Source organism: Erinaceus europaeus, chromosome 4, assembly GCF_950295315.1.
Source record: "Erinaceus europaeus chromosome 4, mEriEur2.1, whole genome shotgun sequence".
In the NCBI taxonomy this organism is placed as follows: domain Eukaryota; kingdom Metazoa; phylum Chordata; class Mammalia; order Eulipotyphla; family Erinaceidae; genus Erinaceus; species Erinaceus europaeus.
Window position 1 is genome coordinate 129,528,048 of NC_080165.1, and position 18,971 is coordinate 129,547,018.

The 18,971-nt window shown below is 40.6% G+C and overlaps 1 protein-coding gene across 2 annotated transcripts in view; it reads right to left on the reverse strand.

Annotated features, from left to right (window-relative positions):
* Positions 1-18,971, reverse strand: part of HSF2 (heat shock transcription factor 2) — a 45,699-nt gene that overhangs the window by 26,146 nt on the left and 582 nt on the right. The gene's annotated exons all lie outside the window — the stretch shown is intronic.

Consider the following 18,971-nt stretch of genomic DNA (forward strand, 5'->3'; position numbering starts at 1 on the left):
AGAGGAGGGGAAGACTGAGAGGGGGAGAGAAAGACACCTGCAGACCTGCCTGTGAAGCCACTCCCCTGCAGGTGGGGAGCTGGGGGGCTCCGTTTGGTTCTTGCGCTTTGCACCAAGTGCGCTTAACCTGCTGTGCTACCGCCCACTTCCTGGGAGACAGTATTTTATGATTGGAATGACCTAATTATACATTTGTATAATCAACTGAAAAATTACAAGAGAATTTAGCAAAATAACTGCAAATGAATAGTTAAAGTCACAAGTGGCTAATCTTAAGAGTCAAATACCTTGAAACTACTATAATCAAAAGACTACCAGCAGGGTGAGTTTCTGTCTCTCTGACTGCCTTCTTCCCCTCTGTATCTGAATGAAAAAGTGATCCAGAGTGGTGAAATCAGCCATCTTTGAGGAACCCAGTTTTGAAAAAAACACACACACAAAATGGTATTTTTGTAAGACAGAAAGACCAATGGAACAGAAGAGAGGACTCAGGAACAAATTCTCACATATATAATGCAAAGATATTTGATAATAGTATTAAAACTACTCAATGAAGAAAAGATAAGCCCTCTTTTTTTTTTTTTTTAGACACCTGCAGATCTGCTTCACCGCCTGTGAAGCAACTCCCCTGCAGGTGGGGAGCCGGGAGCTTGAACCGGGATCCTTAGGCCAGTCCTTGTGCTTTGGGCCACCTGGGCTTAACCTGCTGCGCTACTGCCCGACTCCCAATAAGCTTATTTTTAAAGAAGAACTCACGAGTGTTCTACTTTCCAAATTGCTGCTTTACTCTATTTCTTTTAAAAATTTTTTTGATTTTTTTTTTCAGTTTTTAGATTGTGAATATTTCTTATTTATTTCCTTTTTGTTGCCCTTGTTTTATTGTTGTAGTTATTGCTGTTGTTGTCGTTCTTAGGACAGAGAGAAATGTAGAGAGGGGGGGAAGACAGAGAGGGGGAGAGAAAGAGAGACACCTGCAGACCTGCTTCACCGCCTGCGAAGCAACTCTCCTGTAGGTGGGGCGCCAGGGGCTCGAATCTGAATCCTTACACTGGTCCTTGTGCTTTGTGCCACCTGCGCTTAACCCGCTGCGCTACCGCCCGACTCCTTTAAAAGTGTTTCCATTGATTTAATAATGATTTACAAGACCATAGGATAAGAGAGGCAGAAGTCCACACAATTCCCACCACCAGAATTGTGTGGAGTGGTAGCCCTCTTATCCTATGGTTTTTGTCAGTGTTTCCTTTTTATAAATACAATTAAAAAAAAAAAAAAACAATTCCCAACACCAGAGCTCCATATCCCATCCCCTCCACTGGAAGCTTCCCTATTCTTTATCCTTCTGGGAGTATGGGCTCAGGGTCATTATGGGGTGCATATGGTGGGAGGTCTGTCTGGCTTCTGTAATTGCTTCATAAGCTTGTCAATGCCCACGTCCATCAGAAATGACAGGCTTTTTAACAAGTACTGTTGGTAGAACTGAACACTTACACACAAAAGAATGAAGCTGAAATTTTCACCCTCTATCACAAAAACTAAAAATGGAACAAAGACCTTAATATAAAATCTAAAATAGGGAATCAGGCTGTAGCGCAGAGGCTTAAGTGCAGGTGGTGCAAAGCGCAAGGACCGGCTTAAGGATCCCAGTTCGAGCCCCCAGCTCCCCACCTGCAGGGAAGTCCCTTCATAGGCGGTGAAGCAGGTCTGCGTGTGTCTTTCTCTCCCCTTCTCTGTCTTCCCCATCTCTCTCCATTTCTCTCTGTCCTATACAACAACAACAACATCAATAACAACAACAATAAAACAACAAGGGCAACAAAAGGGAATAAATACATATTTTTAAAAACTCTAAAATTATATAAAAAAAAATCTCCCCATGGGCAGGAGAAACAATTAGCTACATGTGTAAGTTGCCTGCCTTGCCATACACACAGGCCAAGTCTGAGTCCCAGCACCACCTGGGAATGTCATGGCTTTAGGAAAAATTCTGATTCTGTGATGGTTCTCCCTCCTGATCCCTATTGTGGATAAAGAAACTTTAAAAGATTATTTTGTATGTATGAGTTCACAATGGTGGTTATTCATAACAGCTAAAAGATAGAAATTCCTAAATGTCCACTGACCACTGGCAGAAGATGGATAAACAAAATGTGGTCTATGAATAGTTTATAAGGTTAAAAGAAAACTGAAAATGTACTAGGGCATGAATAAATCTTGAGGTCATTTGGGTCCATACTCCACAGGGATAAAGAATAGGAAAGCTATCAGGGGAGGGGAGGGGATATAGATCTGGTGGTGGGAATTGTGTGGAGTTGTACCCCTTCTATCCTACGGTTTTGTTAATGTCTCCTTTTTAAAATAAAAAAAAAGAATATAAAAAATATCTTGAGGTCATAATGTAAATTTGAAACAAACCAGTGACAAAAGAACAATTGCTAAATGATTTTAACTGCATGAGGTATACATAGTCAAATTCAAAGGCAGAAAGTAGAAGTTACCACCAGGAAGTGGGGAGGGAATTCAGTTGTTTGAAGTGTAGTAAGTTTCAGTTTTTAAAAAGTAGTACTGGTTTCTTTGAAAAAAAAAAAAAGGGAGAAAAAAACCCAAATAAACCACAAACCACTGCCCAGGTCACCAAGAAAAGGAGAAAACTGTGATAAAAACAAATCAGGTGAGGGGACACTGAGGTCCTGCTGTGTCTCCTAGACACTTATTAAGGAGGAAATGAGAGGTCATACCTATGTGTTACAGACTATGCTGGAAACTACTAACTCCAATTAAAAAAAAAAAAGTCAGAACTGATTAATTTACAACTGATGGGAAAGAAGTACAAAAACTCCGAAAAGCAAATTATGATCATCTACATGCCAACAAATCGGACAACCTAGGATGAAATGTACACATTCTTAGAGGCATGCCACCTCCCAAAACTGATCCAAGAAAGGAAATAGCCTGAACAAGCCAAAAAGTAGTACAGAAACTGAGTGATAACCAAGTAATTTCAAGAATGAAAGTCCAATCCCAGATGGCTTTACTAATGGATTTTATATGTGACTTTTAAAGAACCACCTCTCTCTTTTAAAATATTTATTTCCTTTTGTTGCCCTTATTGTTTTATTGTTGTAGTTATTACTGATGTTGTCGTTATTGGATAGGATAGAAAGAAATGGAGAGAGGAGGGGAAGAGAAAGGGGGAGAGAAAGATAGACACCTGCAGACTTGCTTCACTCCCTGTGAAGCAACTCCCCTGCAGGTGGGGAGCCTGGGGCTCGAACCGGGATCCTTAAGCCGGTCCTTGCCGTTTTGTGCCACGTATGCTTATCCCGCTGTACTACTGCCCGACTCCCAAGAACTACCTCTCTCAACCAAAGCATATCCTATGAAAACATCACTCTGATCCCCAAAGTAGGAAAGAGGCTGGGTGGTGGTGCACTTGGTTGAGTGCACGTTACTAGGTACAAAGATCCAGGGTTCAAGCCTGCAGGGGGGAGGTTTCACAAATAGTAAAGCAGTGCTTTCAGTGTCTCTCTGCTTCTCTATCTTCCTATCCCTCTCAATTTCTCTGTTTCTAGCCAGTAAATGATAAAAGCAGTTTTAAAAAATCAGGCCCATATCCCTGATAAATATAACACATAAATCTTCAACACAATCTTGACAAATTGAACCCAACAATATATTAAAAAAAAAAACCCTACAATTCACACTGTTAAAAAATAAAATCAGACACAAATGCATAAAAGGATATCCCCTATTCATGGAGTGAAAGAACACATATTGCTAAAATGGTCATTCTAGCTAATGTAGTTAATTATAGATTTAATGCCCACTATGAGCTATTACCTATTAGCATGGTTATTATTAAAAATATTATTAGAAAGGACTAGTAAGGATACAGAGAAAGGAGAACACTATAGGTAGGAATACTGATTGGTATAGTGACTATGAAAAACTGGGTCAAATGTGCCTCAAAAATATAAATACAGAATACAACATAGTCCAGCAATTCCCTTTTGGGTATATACACAAAGGAAATGAAACTAGTATCTCACAGAGCTATCTGCTTCTGTGTTCACTAAGGTGTTATTCACAATAGTTGAGAGTGGGAAATAGCATTTCTGTTGATGGAAGCATGGACTGGGGGTCAGTGGTGGCACTCCTGGTTGAGCGCACATGTAGCCATGAGCAAGAACCAAGGTTTGAGCCCCTGAAGGTTTCCCACCTTCAGGGGGAAGGCTTTGTGAGTGGTGAAGCAGTGTTAATTTCAGGTGTCTCTCTGTTTCGATCCTGCCCTATCACCCCCTTTCCTTTTAATTTCTGGCTGTCTCTATCCAATAAATAAAGATGACTTTTAAACATGAAAAAAATGGATTAAAGAAAAAGACTATTGATATATAATGAAACATTTTTTATTCTTTAAAAGTATGAGAGCCTGCCACTTCCAACTACATGGATGGCACTCTTCTTTTTTACCAAGAATCATAATTTTCTACCCAACTTCAGTATCAATTTATTGAGAAAATGTTTTACAGGACTGTTGCCACAGGACACATTTCCACACTGCCCCCAAATAGGTAGGTATCAGTCAGTATCTTTCATTTTAAAAACCATCATTCCACCACAGGGACTTAATGCTCCTCCCTCCCCCCAATCTTGAGTTCCCAAATCTGCAGCAATAGATTACTATCCATTGAGGATTCACCCTGTTTTGTCCTTTGCTTCATTTCTTTTATTTTTAAAATATTTATTTATTTATTCACTTTTGTTGCCCTTGCTGGTTTTTGTTTTATTGTTGCAGTTGTTGTTGTCGTTGTTGTTGGATAGGACATAGAGAAATGGAGAACAGAAGACAGAGGGGGACAAAAAGATAGACACCTGCTTCACCACTTGTGAAGCGACTCCCCTGCAGCTGGGGAGCCTGGGGCTCGAACCCGGGATCCTTATGCCAGTCCTTGTGCTTTGTGCCACCTGCACTTGCTTCATTTCTTAGATGACATCTGTAAGAGAGATCGCTAGGTGCCTGTCCTCCTCCTCCTCCATCTCCTGGCTTATTTCATCCAACATAGAATTAAAATTCTGCTTTATGTTAGATAGCTGTATTTCTCAGTTTCCCTCACAAATGGAGATGACCAAATAACATACCTGATAAATAAGATCAAGTGGATTACATTCCTTTAAACAAATTATCAAAACACTAGTATTTATCCTAGAATTTTATCTAGCAACAACTAAGAACTGAAAGTGGCTAAAAAGACCACAATATTACTGGATTTATCATCAGACATAAAAGAAAAACATACTCCTAGTTTGTTTGCCATTATTTGGATTTCTATAATATGTGTCTGTAATAATGTGATGTCAGCCAGACCTCCACCTTCTGCACCCCATAAGGAATTTTAGCCCATGTTCCCAGAGGGGTAAAGAATAGGGAACCTCACCCTATCAGCTGGGCCCTAGCTGGGAGTCATGAAATTCCCAAACAGACACGATGGGCCTAGACCTTGAATAGATCCCTCTCTCTATTGTTACTGGTCATCTCTATCAGGAACAACACAACAGACCCCTTTGTAGGCCCCCATAGGACCTTGCCCTCAACTTGGATCAACAACGGTAGAGAATATTCCATCCTCTGAAAGGAGGATGGACAACATACTCTTATGTTCCACCTGAGGAAGATGGGTCCTAATACTGGGGCAGCTTGGAACATTCCTACTCATGACCATAGAATGTGAGCTCAGATCTACAAGGATGCAGAGGTCACATAGGCTCTTAAGCTGAATATGAACCCCAGATCACATCAAATTGATGGGGTTTACATTCAACAGTATTTATATACCTTTCCCATATTTGGGAGCTACTCTCTTCCCTGATCCAGCTTTCTGGCCCTTTTTCCAGCCATGACATCATCTCCCCAGACAGTACTTAGATCCACCTGTGTATCAGATGTCAGGATCAGGGAAAAACAAACAAACAAAAAAAAAAACAACAAAAAACTAGTATAGTCATGACCCTTTGGAATATAACTAAAATAGGCCGACTATCTACAAAATGGAGACCTCCCCCCAACTCTTCATCTGCACTATTCCAGCCTTTAGGTTCATGATCAGTCAACAAGCTGTTTGGCTTTATATGTTAACTCTCTTTTCAGCCACCAGGTTCCAGATGTTACCATGATGCCAACCAGTCTTCCCTGGATAGACAACCCCAACATCTGTGTCCTGGAGCCCTACTTCCCCAGAGCCCCGGCCCACTATGGAAAGAGAGGGACAGGCTGGGTGTATGGATCGACCTGCCAAGCCCATGTTCAGTGGAGAAGCAATTACAGAAGCCAGACCTTCCACCTTCTGTATCCCATAATGACCCCTGGATCCATACTCCCAGAGGGATAAAGAATAGGAAAGCTATCAGGGGAGGGGATGGGATACGGAGTTCTGGTGGTGGGAATTGTGTGGAGTTGCACTCCTTTTATCCTATTGTTTTTGTCAATGTTTCCTTTTTATTAAAAAAAAAAAAAAAAAGAATAGGAAACCTACCAATAGAGGGGATGGGATACGGAACTCTGGTGGTGGGAATTATATGCAATTACATCCCTCTTATTCTACAATCTTGTTAATCATTATCACACACAAAAAAGCAAGGACCATAATAAAAAGTTACACAAATAATAAAAATCACTTTATTAGAGTAATGAAATTTAAAGCTGGACAGCAGTGTCTGGCTACTAGGAAATAGCTATTAAACTTAAAAATTAATATGTTTTTCCTATCTTTGAGGAATTTTCCTTCTATCTCTTAATCTACTCACCAACTAGTCTTTCCCTCCAGTGCCATATAAAGAATATTATAAAAACTTCTCCAATTCTGGGCCATCTATTTTCGTTCTTCGTTCCTTTTTTTCTTTCTTTCTTTTTTGCCTCCAGGGTTATTGCTGGGGCTCGGTGCTGCACTATGAATCCACTGCTCCTGGAGACTTCCCCCGCCCTTTTGACATAATATGTTTTCCAATGGTCACTTCTATAGGGAGCATCATCATAAACCCTCTTGGGAGCCACTCCAGAAACTTGTCCTCACTGTAAACTAGCAATGGTGTGTGGACTGCCCCACTCTCTGAAGGGAGGCTGGGTCATCCTACTCTGCCACTGGAAGAAGACTGGTCCTGAAATGAGTGCAGCATAGAATGTTCCCAGCTATAACCATGGACTGTGATTCGAGCTCAGACTGACAGGGACTTCAGTTACCCAGCCTTCTGTGCTAAACATGAATATATATGTGCCCTGTATCAAGTTGATGAGGTATACAGTTAACTTTATTTATTGATTTTCTTCAAGTGCGGGAGCTACTCTCTGCCCTAATCCAACTTTTCTTGTATTATTATTTTTTTAATAGAGACAACCAGAAATTGAGAGGGAAATGGATGACAGAGAAGGGAGAGAGACAGAGAGACACTTGCAACACTGCTTCACCACTTGCAAAGCTTTCCCCTTGCAGGTGGGGACTCAAGCCCAGGTCCTTGTGTATTACAACATGTACGCTCAACCAGGTGTGTCACCACCTGGCCCCCCAATCCAACTTTCTAGCACTATTCTCAATTCTGGCATCATCTTCCCAGACAACACTTCCATGTTATCTATCAAACTCAAGCAAAAAACTACTAAAGTCATGGGCCCCTAGGAACATACCTAAAATAGACTTCCCAGATTCTTTCCACCCCACGAACACTATTCTCATCTGCTCTATTACTACTTTTTGGTTCCTGCTTATTCATCATTTTGTCCTATCTGATTGTATTTCCGTCATCAAGCTACAGATGCTACTGATTCTATCCCGCTTCCCTGGGCAGATGATCTCACCAATGTGTCCCAGAACCTCACTGCTCCAAGTAGGGAAAAATATAAACAGACTGGGGTTGTGGATTGACCTGCTAACATCCATGTCCAGTGGAGAAGGAATTACTGAAACCAGAATTCCCATCTTCTGCACCCCATAAAGAATTCTGGTTCAGGGACTCGAGTGGTGGCACACCACGTTAAGCACACATAGTATGAAATGCAAGGATCCCAGTTTAACAGCATGGCTCCCCACCTGCAGGGGATGCTTCATAAGTGGTGAAGCTGGTCTACAGGTGTCTGTTTTTCTCTCCCGCTTTCTATCTTCCCATCTCCTATCAATTTCTATCTGTCCTGTCCAATAAAATGGGGGGATGGCGTCCTGGAGCAATGGATTCATAATGCTGGCACTGAGCCCCAGTGATAATCCTGGAGGCAAAAAATAAATAAAATAATTTTGGTTCATAGTCCCAGAAGGGGAGAAGTGTTAGGGGCAGATAACCAGAGGGCTCTGAGCTCCAACTCCATCAGTACCTGAAGCGGGTTAAGCGCACGTGGCGCAAAGCGCAAGGACCTGCGTAAGGATCCTGATTCAAGCCCCCAGCTCCCCACCTGCAGGGGAGTTGCTTCACAAGCGGTGAAGCAGGTCTGCACGTGTCTATCTTTCTCTTCCCCTCCTCTGTACATTTCTCTCTGTCCTATCCAATTACGATAACATCAATAACAACAATAATAACTACAACAAGGGCAACAAAAGGGAAAATAAATAAATATTTAAAAAAAAAAGGAAGGGAAGGTAGGAGCACAGAAAACAGTGGATATGTATATATATGTGTGTGTGTGTGTGTGTGTGTGTGTGTGTTTTTACACACACACAATTACAGAAATAATAGTAAACCCCTATCTACGACCTTGAAAGAACTACAACAATTTGCAATGGAGGGAATGGAGACACAGAACTGTGGTGGTGGGAATGGTATAGAATTATATCCATTATCTCATAACTTTGTAAATCAATATTAAGACAATAATAATATTTTTTTAAAAGACATGTGTTTTTAAGGCTTCTACACCTTGACTATGGCACCATTTATACTCTTTGCATAGGTAATCCCATCCACATTAGCTTTATTACGTGTGACTATAGCATCTACATTTTTGTCTCTGGCATCTCGGATTTTAGTAAAATTTTCCACTGTTAAAATTTGTATACAATGCTCTTTAAATTTACTGTGTTCTTAATATATTATAGTATCTTATTTCAAATCCATCTTTATACTTCCCCCAAAGAGTTTTTTTCTTTATCCTCTATCCTGGTTAACCCTCTCTCATATAAGTTACTCAATTAAGCTTGAGAGCAATAATATATATATATTATCTCAATATCAGCAGTTAGAACCTTAATGGGGCAAATATTTAAAACATCCATTAAATTTTTAAATGATCCTATCTATGATTATTGCTTCCATCTGGCACCCTGATAGAGAAATTTTAGTCACAAAAAAGGGGGGGGGGGAAGAAAAAGAAAAAGAAAAAGAGAAATCTTAGTCACTCCATAAAGAAGCATATTAGAATATTCACAACAATATTTAATGTACTTGAATATTATTTTCTTCTAGTAATCTCTGGGAAGCTCATTACTTTTGTTTTATTCTTGTTCCTTTTATTTACTGAGTTCTTCCTGTCTTATCTTTCAGTTCTATCTGCATTTATCTCCCCAGATGATCTCAAACTAGTTCCACAGCTTTACTATGCCACAAAATTAAAACTTCAGAATGCCAGTTACATTTCAAAACATTCTATTTGAATTTACACCTGGACATCTTGGACTGTAGAACTTCTGGCTAACTCAGACTATTTTTTCTAGTGGTGTATTCCCCTGTCTCCTTTGAAATTAGATGTGGCTGTCTGACTTAAGTGTGGTTACTGATATTTAAACAAAACTGAATCATTTTCAATAAATACTGTGATGCTTGAGCTATGACCTCATATTAATATGAATAAATAGAAGCTGCACCTGCATGTTTCTGAATCCTCCTCATCTCAGCAAATGGTGTGCCATCATCTATCCTGCTGTTTAGGTCAAAACTGAGTCATACTTATTCTCTCTGCTCCTCCTCCAACTCCAGCCAACTCATCCATTAGTAAGCTCTGTAGTTTTGTTTTTAAAGTAGATTATCAAATTCAGCTACTTCTCACAAACCTTACTGCTTTCTTAGTCTTAGTTATACTACTTTCAATGTCATAATGAAAAACTGTGACAGTTTTCTAACTAGATCTCCCTGTCTGGTTCTCTGAACTTGAGTTTTGAAGGGAGATACCTTAGCCCCATGGACCTTCTCCAATCATACAAACATGTTAATATTCTCTAATCTTTTACATTTGCAACTTCCCTTTGGTCTATTCTTTCTAATTATTTATGTCTCTGCTCAAATGTCTCCTCCTCAGAGTGACTTTCTTCGTCATTTTACTTATAATAGCCCTATATCCAAGTCAGCTATAAATTCATTCATTACTCGCTTTGCAAAAATGGAGCCAAGTCCCTTAAATATCTTTCCTTTTCTAGACGGCATAATACTAATAATAGAAGACACTAGAGAGGAATACTTTGTCAAGGGAGGATACTAAAGAGGAATTATCCTTCCTAGTTCAACGTGTCCTTGGCAGGCTCCTCTGGGGCACCTAGCTCACCTGGATACTGCACCTGCTTTGTTATCTACCTGACCCAGGTTCAAGTCTGACCCACATAGCACCTGTAAAAGCAGCCATACTACTAGAGATAAGATAAAGTGTCACAGAAAGAGCCTTTTCCTTTAAGCCTTTCCTGACTTTGTGGGAGAGAGTATGACAATGTTTCACTAAATGGCAAGGACCTCCACACTGGGAGATCTTACCAGAGATTTATCTGTTGAAATTTGCCAAGAAATGTATCCTTCAAAGCAGGGACAAACAGTGTGCGCAGTGTTACCACTCTCCCTCAGTTCTATCTGAATGTTTGCCCTGGAGGATGAAGCCCTGGCAGTAAGAGCAACAATACAACATTGTGCATGTGTGTTGGGGGTGGGGGGGCAAAGAAATAGCTCGAAGGGTAAGGTGTATGTCCCGTCTAACATGTCTACAAGGATTCAAGTCCCCAAACCACATGAGAATGTTATGACACCATGAAGATCTAGTGTTATGGTGTCTTTCTGAATACATATATATACACACACATATGGTGGTGGATGGGGAAACAGCAAAATAACTCACATAAATGGTGTGCAGCTTTCCATGTGTAGATTTCCGTATGTGGGCTTACTGTGCGAGCACTGAGCCCCAGATTAAAGCACAGTTCCCCAGTGTGTGTGTGTGTCTTTCTCTCTGCCTCCGTCTACCTCTGGAGGAAAAAAAAAATCCTGGAGCAGTTCTAAAGCCCCAGTGATGAACAAAAAAATAAACAAGAGGGCTGGACTGTGGTACATGCAGTAAAGAGCACAAGTTACCATGCACAAGGGTGCAAGGACCAATGTTTGAAACTCCTGGGTCTCTGCTTGCATTGGGGCTTCACAGGTGATAAAGCAGTGTTACAGTTACCTCTCTATATTATACTGTCTATTCCCTCTCAATTTTTATAAGTAAAATAAAATAAAATAGAAATGGCTGCTAGAAGCAGTGGATTCAATGTGCAGACACCAAGCTCCTGCAATATACCTGGTGGCAAATATAAATAAATCAGGCTGGAAGGAATGAAGTTACAAAAAAGCAAGGCTTTAGTTCTGGAATAAAAAGTAGATGGCTGACACAAATATCAGTTTGTCAGTTCCAGCCCAAGAGGATGTTTTCCCTAACAGGTTTTGAAGAGTGAATCTCTACTAAGATCCACCAGTGTGGTAACAGTGATGTCTCTGTCATCTAGTGAGAACACATTATCATGAGCAAGGACCTGGGGTTAAGGACCAGGCGGGAAGCTTCACAAGTAGTTAAGTAGTACTGAAAGTGTTTCTCTTTTTCGCTATCTCCCCATCCCTCTCAATTTCCCTTAGTCTTATCACATAAAAAGAAAAAGAAAAAATAAATAAATAAAATGGCTGTTGGGAGCAGTGGGTCTGTTGTGTAGGCACTAAGGTCTAGCAATAATCCTTGTGGCAAAAAAAATAACAAGTAAATAAATGAATCTCTCTTTTTTTTAAGGTGCTTTCTCTTAGCTCTTATATTGTGCCTGCTTTTACAACTGCTATTTTTATAGTTATCCTTACTCAAATTCTATTAAACACTCCCTATTCAAAGCATTGTGTAAATTCAATTGCAGACCCTGGTTGGCTCTATTCACTCCATTTTATTTTCTTTAGCATACTCAATACTAATTTAAATGACATTGTTTATGTTGGCTTCTCCTCCTCTTCTTAGAAGGCAAGAGAAAGAGACATAGGAGGAGAGAAACTTGCAGCACTGATATATTACTCTTGAGACTTCTCCCCAGCAGGTGGGGACAGAGGACTTGAACCCAGGTTCATGCTGGTAAAACACTACCCAGTCCCCTGTATCACTTTTTAATCAGTATGCTCCATTAGAATGTAAATTCTATGAAAGCAACTCCTATGTTCATTACTGAAACAGCTAGAGCCCTGACCAAACAACTAGAGCACTGACCAAAGATTCACTACAAAAATCTGAGTGACTGAATAAATGGATCTTTGATCAAAGTGAACTAAACTCTATAGCTAGGATTTCAATTCTGGATTATGTCAAATGAAGAGTTGAGAACCTCATGTTCATCTCTACTCTCTCATACATACAATCCTCACTCAGTCATTTCATATTCGATGTCTCTGGTTATCATGGTATCCCCATAATCTCTACTTCAAAATTAGTAAATTTAATCTGAGTGGAGGAATTCCAACTTGCTATTGTTTAATCACAAACAATACAACATAGAAGACCTCCTAGACATTTTAAGAAGAGTGGAAAGTCGCCAGTAGGGGTGGTAAATATTAGGGTTTCTCTCTAGGTCTTGCTATAAATATCAGCAAGCTTCCAAAGAGAAGCTCTTAGTGCTCAATCTTTAATACTCTTGGTTAAAAACATTCAAAGTAGGGGTCCTGCAGTAGCCCCGCAGGTTAAGCACACGTGGTGCAAAGTGCAGGGACCGGTGTAAGGATTCTGGTTCAAGTCCCCTGTTCTCCACCTGCAGGGGAGTCACTTCACAGGCGGTGAAGCAGGTCTGCAGGTGTCTTTCTCTCCCCGTCTTCCCCTCCTCTCTCCAGTTCTCTCTGTCCTATCCAACAACAATAATAACCACAACAAGGCTACAACAACAAGGGCAACAAAAGAGGGAAAAAATGGCCTCCAGGAGCAGTGGATTCATGGTGCAAGCACTGAGCCCCAGCAATAACCCTGGAGGCAAAAGAAAAAAATCCAAAGTAATCTTATTAATAATGCAATACTTAGCCCCATTACATTAAAGCACTTTTCAACATTTCACGTAAAAAGTATTTTTTAGGAGTCAGGGGGTGACACACCTGGTTAAGGGCATATATTATTGTGTGCAAAGACTTGGGTTCAAGCCTCTGACCCTCACTTATATGGGGAAAGCTCCACCAGTGTATAAGCTTCACCTTCTACAGGGGTCTCTATCCCTCTCTATCTCCCCCACCCCTCTCAATATCCAATAATAAATAAAATTTTAATTAAAAAAATATTTTAACCACTATTTATTGGATAGAGACAGTGAGAAATTGAGAGGGAGGGGGAGAGAGATACTTGCAGCACTGCTTCAGCACTAAAGAATCCTCCCACATGCAGGTGGGGACCAGAGGCTTGAACCTGAATCTTATACATTGTAACATGTGCACTCAACCAGGTGCACCACCGCCCAGACCATTAAAACACTTTTTTAAAAAAATGTATTTTCCCTTTTATTGCCTTTTTTTTTTTATAGTTGTAGTTATTGTTGTTAATGATGTCATTGTTGGATAGCACAGAGAGAAATGGAGAGAGAAGGGGAAGACAGAAAGGAGTAGAGAAAGATAAACACCTGCAGACCTGCTTCATGGCTTGTGAAGTAACTCCGCAGGTGGGGAGCCACAGCTCGAACTGGGATCCTTCCGCTGGTCTTGCACTTTGCGCCATGTGCACTTAACCCGCTGTGCTCCCGCGGACTCCCTAAACACTTTTTAGAATAGAAATCTGTACACTTTAACAACCAATCTCTAACTTCACAATATTCACTAATCATTTTTTTTTTCAATTTCTAATTCATTCTCAATTATACGTAGAGATTTTAAAAAATAACCAAAAAAACACTTCCTGGGAGTCGGGCAGTAGCGCAACAGGTTAAGCGCAGGTGGTGCAAAGCGCAGGTGGCGTAAAGCCCAAGTGGCACAAAGCCCAAGGACAAGTATAAGGATCCCGGTTCGAGCCCCGGCTCCCCACCTGCAGGGGAGTCGCTTCATAAGCAGTGAAGCAGGTCTGTAGGTGTCTGTCTTTCTCTCCCCCTCTCTGTCTTCCCTTTTCCCTCTCTCCCATTTCTCTCTGTCCTATCCAACAACAATGACATCAATAACAACAACAATAAAACAATAGCAACAAAAGGGAATACTAAAATAAAATAAAATAAAAACACTTCCTGTAGGCTCTTTTACGATACATTTTTACCACTCTTCTGCCACATTTTTGGCCTATCTTATTTTTCCTTGGGAATAGAGTAATACAATGGTTGTTGCAGGAACTTTAAAATGATTCCACAACACTGGCAAGGACTGAGTGCTCAAATTAATCCACAAGAGTTAGATTCCATTCTGGCCCTCCTCTCTTCCTAGATCCTAGTTCATTTCTGCTGATCTAACGAGGGATGTAAAGAATTTCAAAGGGCACAAAAAGGTAAAACAGAAATAAGCAGGGAGTCTTTGTGGAAATCACTTCTTGGTCTTCTGCAGCAACCTAAAGAAACTGACTCCACATTAGAAAACACAATGGCTTTCTATTGATAGTTCTATCCTTCTTTCATACTGCCACCTCAAAATACACTGAAGATCAAATTTCAGTAACAGTAAAGGCTGTTTCTCATCATTAATAGCAAGAACTTCCATTCAACTTCCATAACCTCTTGTCTCTGAATATCAAGTTTCCTCCAGTTGCTTTCAAGCTAAACACATGTCTTTTCTTTAGGACTCATTCTGTTATGTTTGAATACATTTGTCCAACAGTACTATCTCTGTCCTTGATTCTGGCACTAGACTACCAGAGCCAAAGAACTATATAAAACTGTCTAGTTATAGGAAATGTAAAAACAAAGGAAAGAGGAATTTCTAGTAGTTAAAAACAAAAAAAAGCAATGCTGAGAAAAATAATAAAGCATGTACAATGCTTTTTTTTTTAGCCCCCAGGGTTATTGCTGGGGCTTGGTGCCTATGCCACTGCTCCTGGAGGCTATTTTTTTTTCCTTTTGTTGCCCTTGTTTTTTTTTTTTTTTATTGTTGTTGTAGTTATTATTGATGTTGTTGTTGGATAGGACAGAGAGAAATGGAGAGGAGGGGAAGACAGAGAGGGGGAGAGAAAGATAGACACCTGCGACCTGCTTCACCCCTTGTCAAGTGACCCCTCCGTAGGTGGGGATCTGGGGCTTGAACTCGGATCCTTATGCTGGCCCTTGCACTTCGTGCCATGTGCACTTAACCTGCTGCACTACAGCCCAACTCCTAGTATAATGCTTCTAAGACACCTTGTATCTAAAGACTTCCCTATTACTTCAATTAGCAAAATTTTGATCAAAAGTATGATTTCAGTAATTATTGATGAGAACTAGGGTGTTGTCCTTTTTTGTCACACTGCAAACTTCAAGGAAAACTAAATCACATAAATCTTTTAGAAATTATAAATTATGCTTTTCTTTCCTCTATTTTTTTAAAAAAAGATTTATTAGTACACGTAAGAAAGAGGGAGAGCCAGAGCTCTAGCACATGTGACTGAACTCAGGATCTCATGCTTGAGAGCCCAACTTTTATCCACTGAGGCACTTCCCCAGCGCTATGTCGTGCTTTTCAAACTGCAGTTGAAAGATTTTTCTCTCCTGCTTTACATTCAAGCTAATGGACTTAATTATTTTCCACAAATTGAAAACAAACACACACACACCTACCTGCCTTGTTTCCAAAATACGTGTGGTTTCTGAAAAGATCATAATAGTATTTTTTTTTTGCACAGACAGTATAAATGTTACTCAAACAAAGAAAGTTTAAAGGAAAGCAGAAACCATAAATAACAACTTTTAAGAGATAAAATGCAGCTTATTTTTGTTTTCTAACATTGACTAATTAAGATTTTACCTTTCATTGTTAACACCACTTTTAGAGAAATTTGCAGGAGTGTAAGAGCAACAACTTCTCTAAAGCAACTAATCTTAGTCCTGGGCAAGACTGTTCATCACTAGTAAGTAGAGAGGTAACATTTTGCTATAAAACTAGATATTGTGACAACCTGTACTAAATGTTGAACTAGAGGTAGAAAAACGATCTGGAAGGTCAGAATTCTATGTTACAGTTCCACCTCCAGTGATGACTAGCTTTGTCATTATGACAAGTAAATAAACCTCAATCTCAAATCCTCATCTCTGTAGTCTAAACTAGGTGGTCTCGAAAATTTTTACATGGCATATTTTTGCCTTGTATTCTTATTACTTTCACCACATATTCCAAGGATTTTTAATCGACTCATCCAAACATTAAGTACCTAGTGTATTCATGGCACACTCACTGCCCTTCCTGAATCTCTATTTTTATTGCCTCACTTAACAATGGGATAAGAATAATATTCAATTAAACAGTTTGTTCCGCTTTATATATAATTCTTTTTCAGCCACCTAGTTGCAGATGCTACTATGACACCAACCTGACTTCCCTGGGTAGACAACCTCACCAATGTGTCCTGGAACCCCACCTTCCCCTAGAGCCCTACTTCACTAGGGAAAGACAGAAATAGGCTGGGGGTATGGATAGGCTTGTCAATATCCATATCCAGCAGAGAAGCAATTACAGAAGCCAAAACTTCCACCTTCTGCATCCCATAAAAATCTTTGGTCCATACTCCCAGAGGGATAAAGAATAGGGAAGCTTCCAATGGAGGGGAGGGGATATGGAGCTCTAGTGGTGGGAACTGTATGGACTTGTATCCCTCTAGTCCCACAATCTTGTCGATCATTATTAAATCATTAAAAAAAAAAAAAAAGAATAATGTCCAGGTGACTTTTTTATTTGATTTAGAATTCATGAAATGATGCATTTATGAATTAGTATTAAGCTTCACATTCGATACTGGCTACAATGTTATGAAACTTTATTAACTAAGTTAAAAACTATGAGGCTTTAACCCTGTCACTGGCATAATAAGCTTTAATTAAAACCAATTACCAATATGTTTAATTGCCACCTTCAGGAAACAGAACAAGAAGGCTCCTCCAAGTAAAAAAGCCATGGTAAAGTCAGACAAGTGGGGGAAATCTCCTCCCCAATATCTTAACAAGAAAACAAGACTGAGTAACAACAGTGTGTGCTGATCCATCCTTGTGAACTTTTAATCCCTCTGACGGGTGAAAAGCATGAGACATGTGTTTATTTTAAGTGTAGGCTGGTGGCTGCCTTTCTTCTTTTCATTCTTTCTTTATACAACTGTACAGTACTCTCAAATGCTATCCGCACCACTTAGCTCTAAATAAATGACTCTGAGGAAATCAACTTCTTCACGGGAGACTCCCCCTCCCTCTTTAAATGACAAAAATATAAGGCTTAAAATACAATGATAGCGCAATCAAATCTTTGCTGTAGAGAGGTGGCTAGATGGGTAGAGCACAGGGCTTCTACATTTTGAGGCCCCAGGTTCTATCCTCAGGCACCAGAGCAGTGCTGTGGTCTCTCTCATTAAATAAGTTTTTTTTTTTTTTAAAGATCATACACTCAGTATCGTGCTCAGTACTGAATAAAAATCAAGAATGATTTTGCTAGAACAGAAAAGGAAGCAGAAATAGCATAACTCTCAGCACTTAGCAGGTGCCAGGCACAGCACAGGTAGTTCTCATTTTGCTCCAGGCCTCTTGATAAGGAAAACAACCCAAGCCAACGGTCAGCTACAGCAGGAAAAGTAACAGTCCATTTTCATAAACTGATTCCAACTGCCGAAGGGCGACCGACTAACACAGAGGCATTTATTTATGCGGCGAGCATTCTGCTTACAATCTTCTAGGTGGGAACCAGAAGGGGTCCAGCATCACCCTGGCAACCCAGACACCACGGGAGCATCCTTGCTGAGCTGTGCGGCATCTGACCAGAAACTGCCACAAATGCATCCACCCGTCTGATGAGACGTGGTGACTCGGTTTAAGTTACTGAACACCTGTTTATTAAGGTGAAAGAAAAGGAAGAAAGAACTAAAGAAAGGAAGGAAGAAAGAGGAAGGAAGGAAGAAATGGAGGGAGGGAGAGCTCGTTTATACCTATGGCCTCAGAACCTCCAGCACACCTATCATTAAAAGGAAGGAAGGAAGGAAGGAAGGAAAGATGGAAGGAAGGAAGGAAAAAAGAAAAGCTCACTTATACTTATGGTCTCAGAAGCTCCAGCACACCTGTCATTAAGAGGAAGGAAGGAAGGAAGGAAGAAAGGAGGGAAAAAAGGAAAGCTCATTTATACTTATGGTCTTAGAAGCTCCAACACACCTGTCATTAAGAGGGAGGGAGGGAAAGGAAAAGCTCGTTTATACTTATGGCCTCAGAAACTCCAGCACACCTGTCACTATGATGAAGGACTGAAGGAAGAAGGACGCAAGGAAGGGAGGGAGGAAAAGTAAAGGTTCGTCTATGCCTATGGCCTCAGAACCTCTAGCACATTTGTCATTAAAATGAAAGGAGGAAAAGAGAAAAGCTCGTTTATACCTATCCTCAGAACCTCCAGCGAGAGGTTTAGAATTATCTATATAACATAAGAACCACCACCACCCACTGCAGCTGGGCAGCGCCCCGCGTGTGCACATTCATCTGCCTGCGCCCCACGGCTGTGCGGGGATGACGGTGCCGCCCGCGAAGCCGACCTGGCGCGCGTGTGCGTGTCCTCGCCGAGCAGCATTTCCTGCCTCTCACCCTCGCGCTGGGCTGCGCGAGCCCCCCCGAGACGGTCCCCCGCCAGCCCCG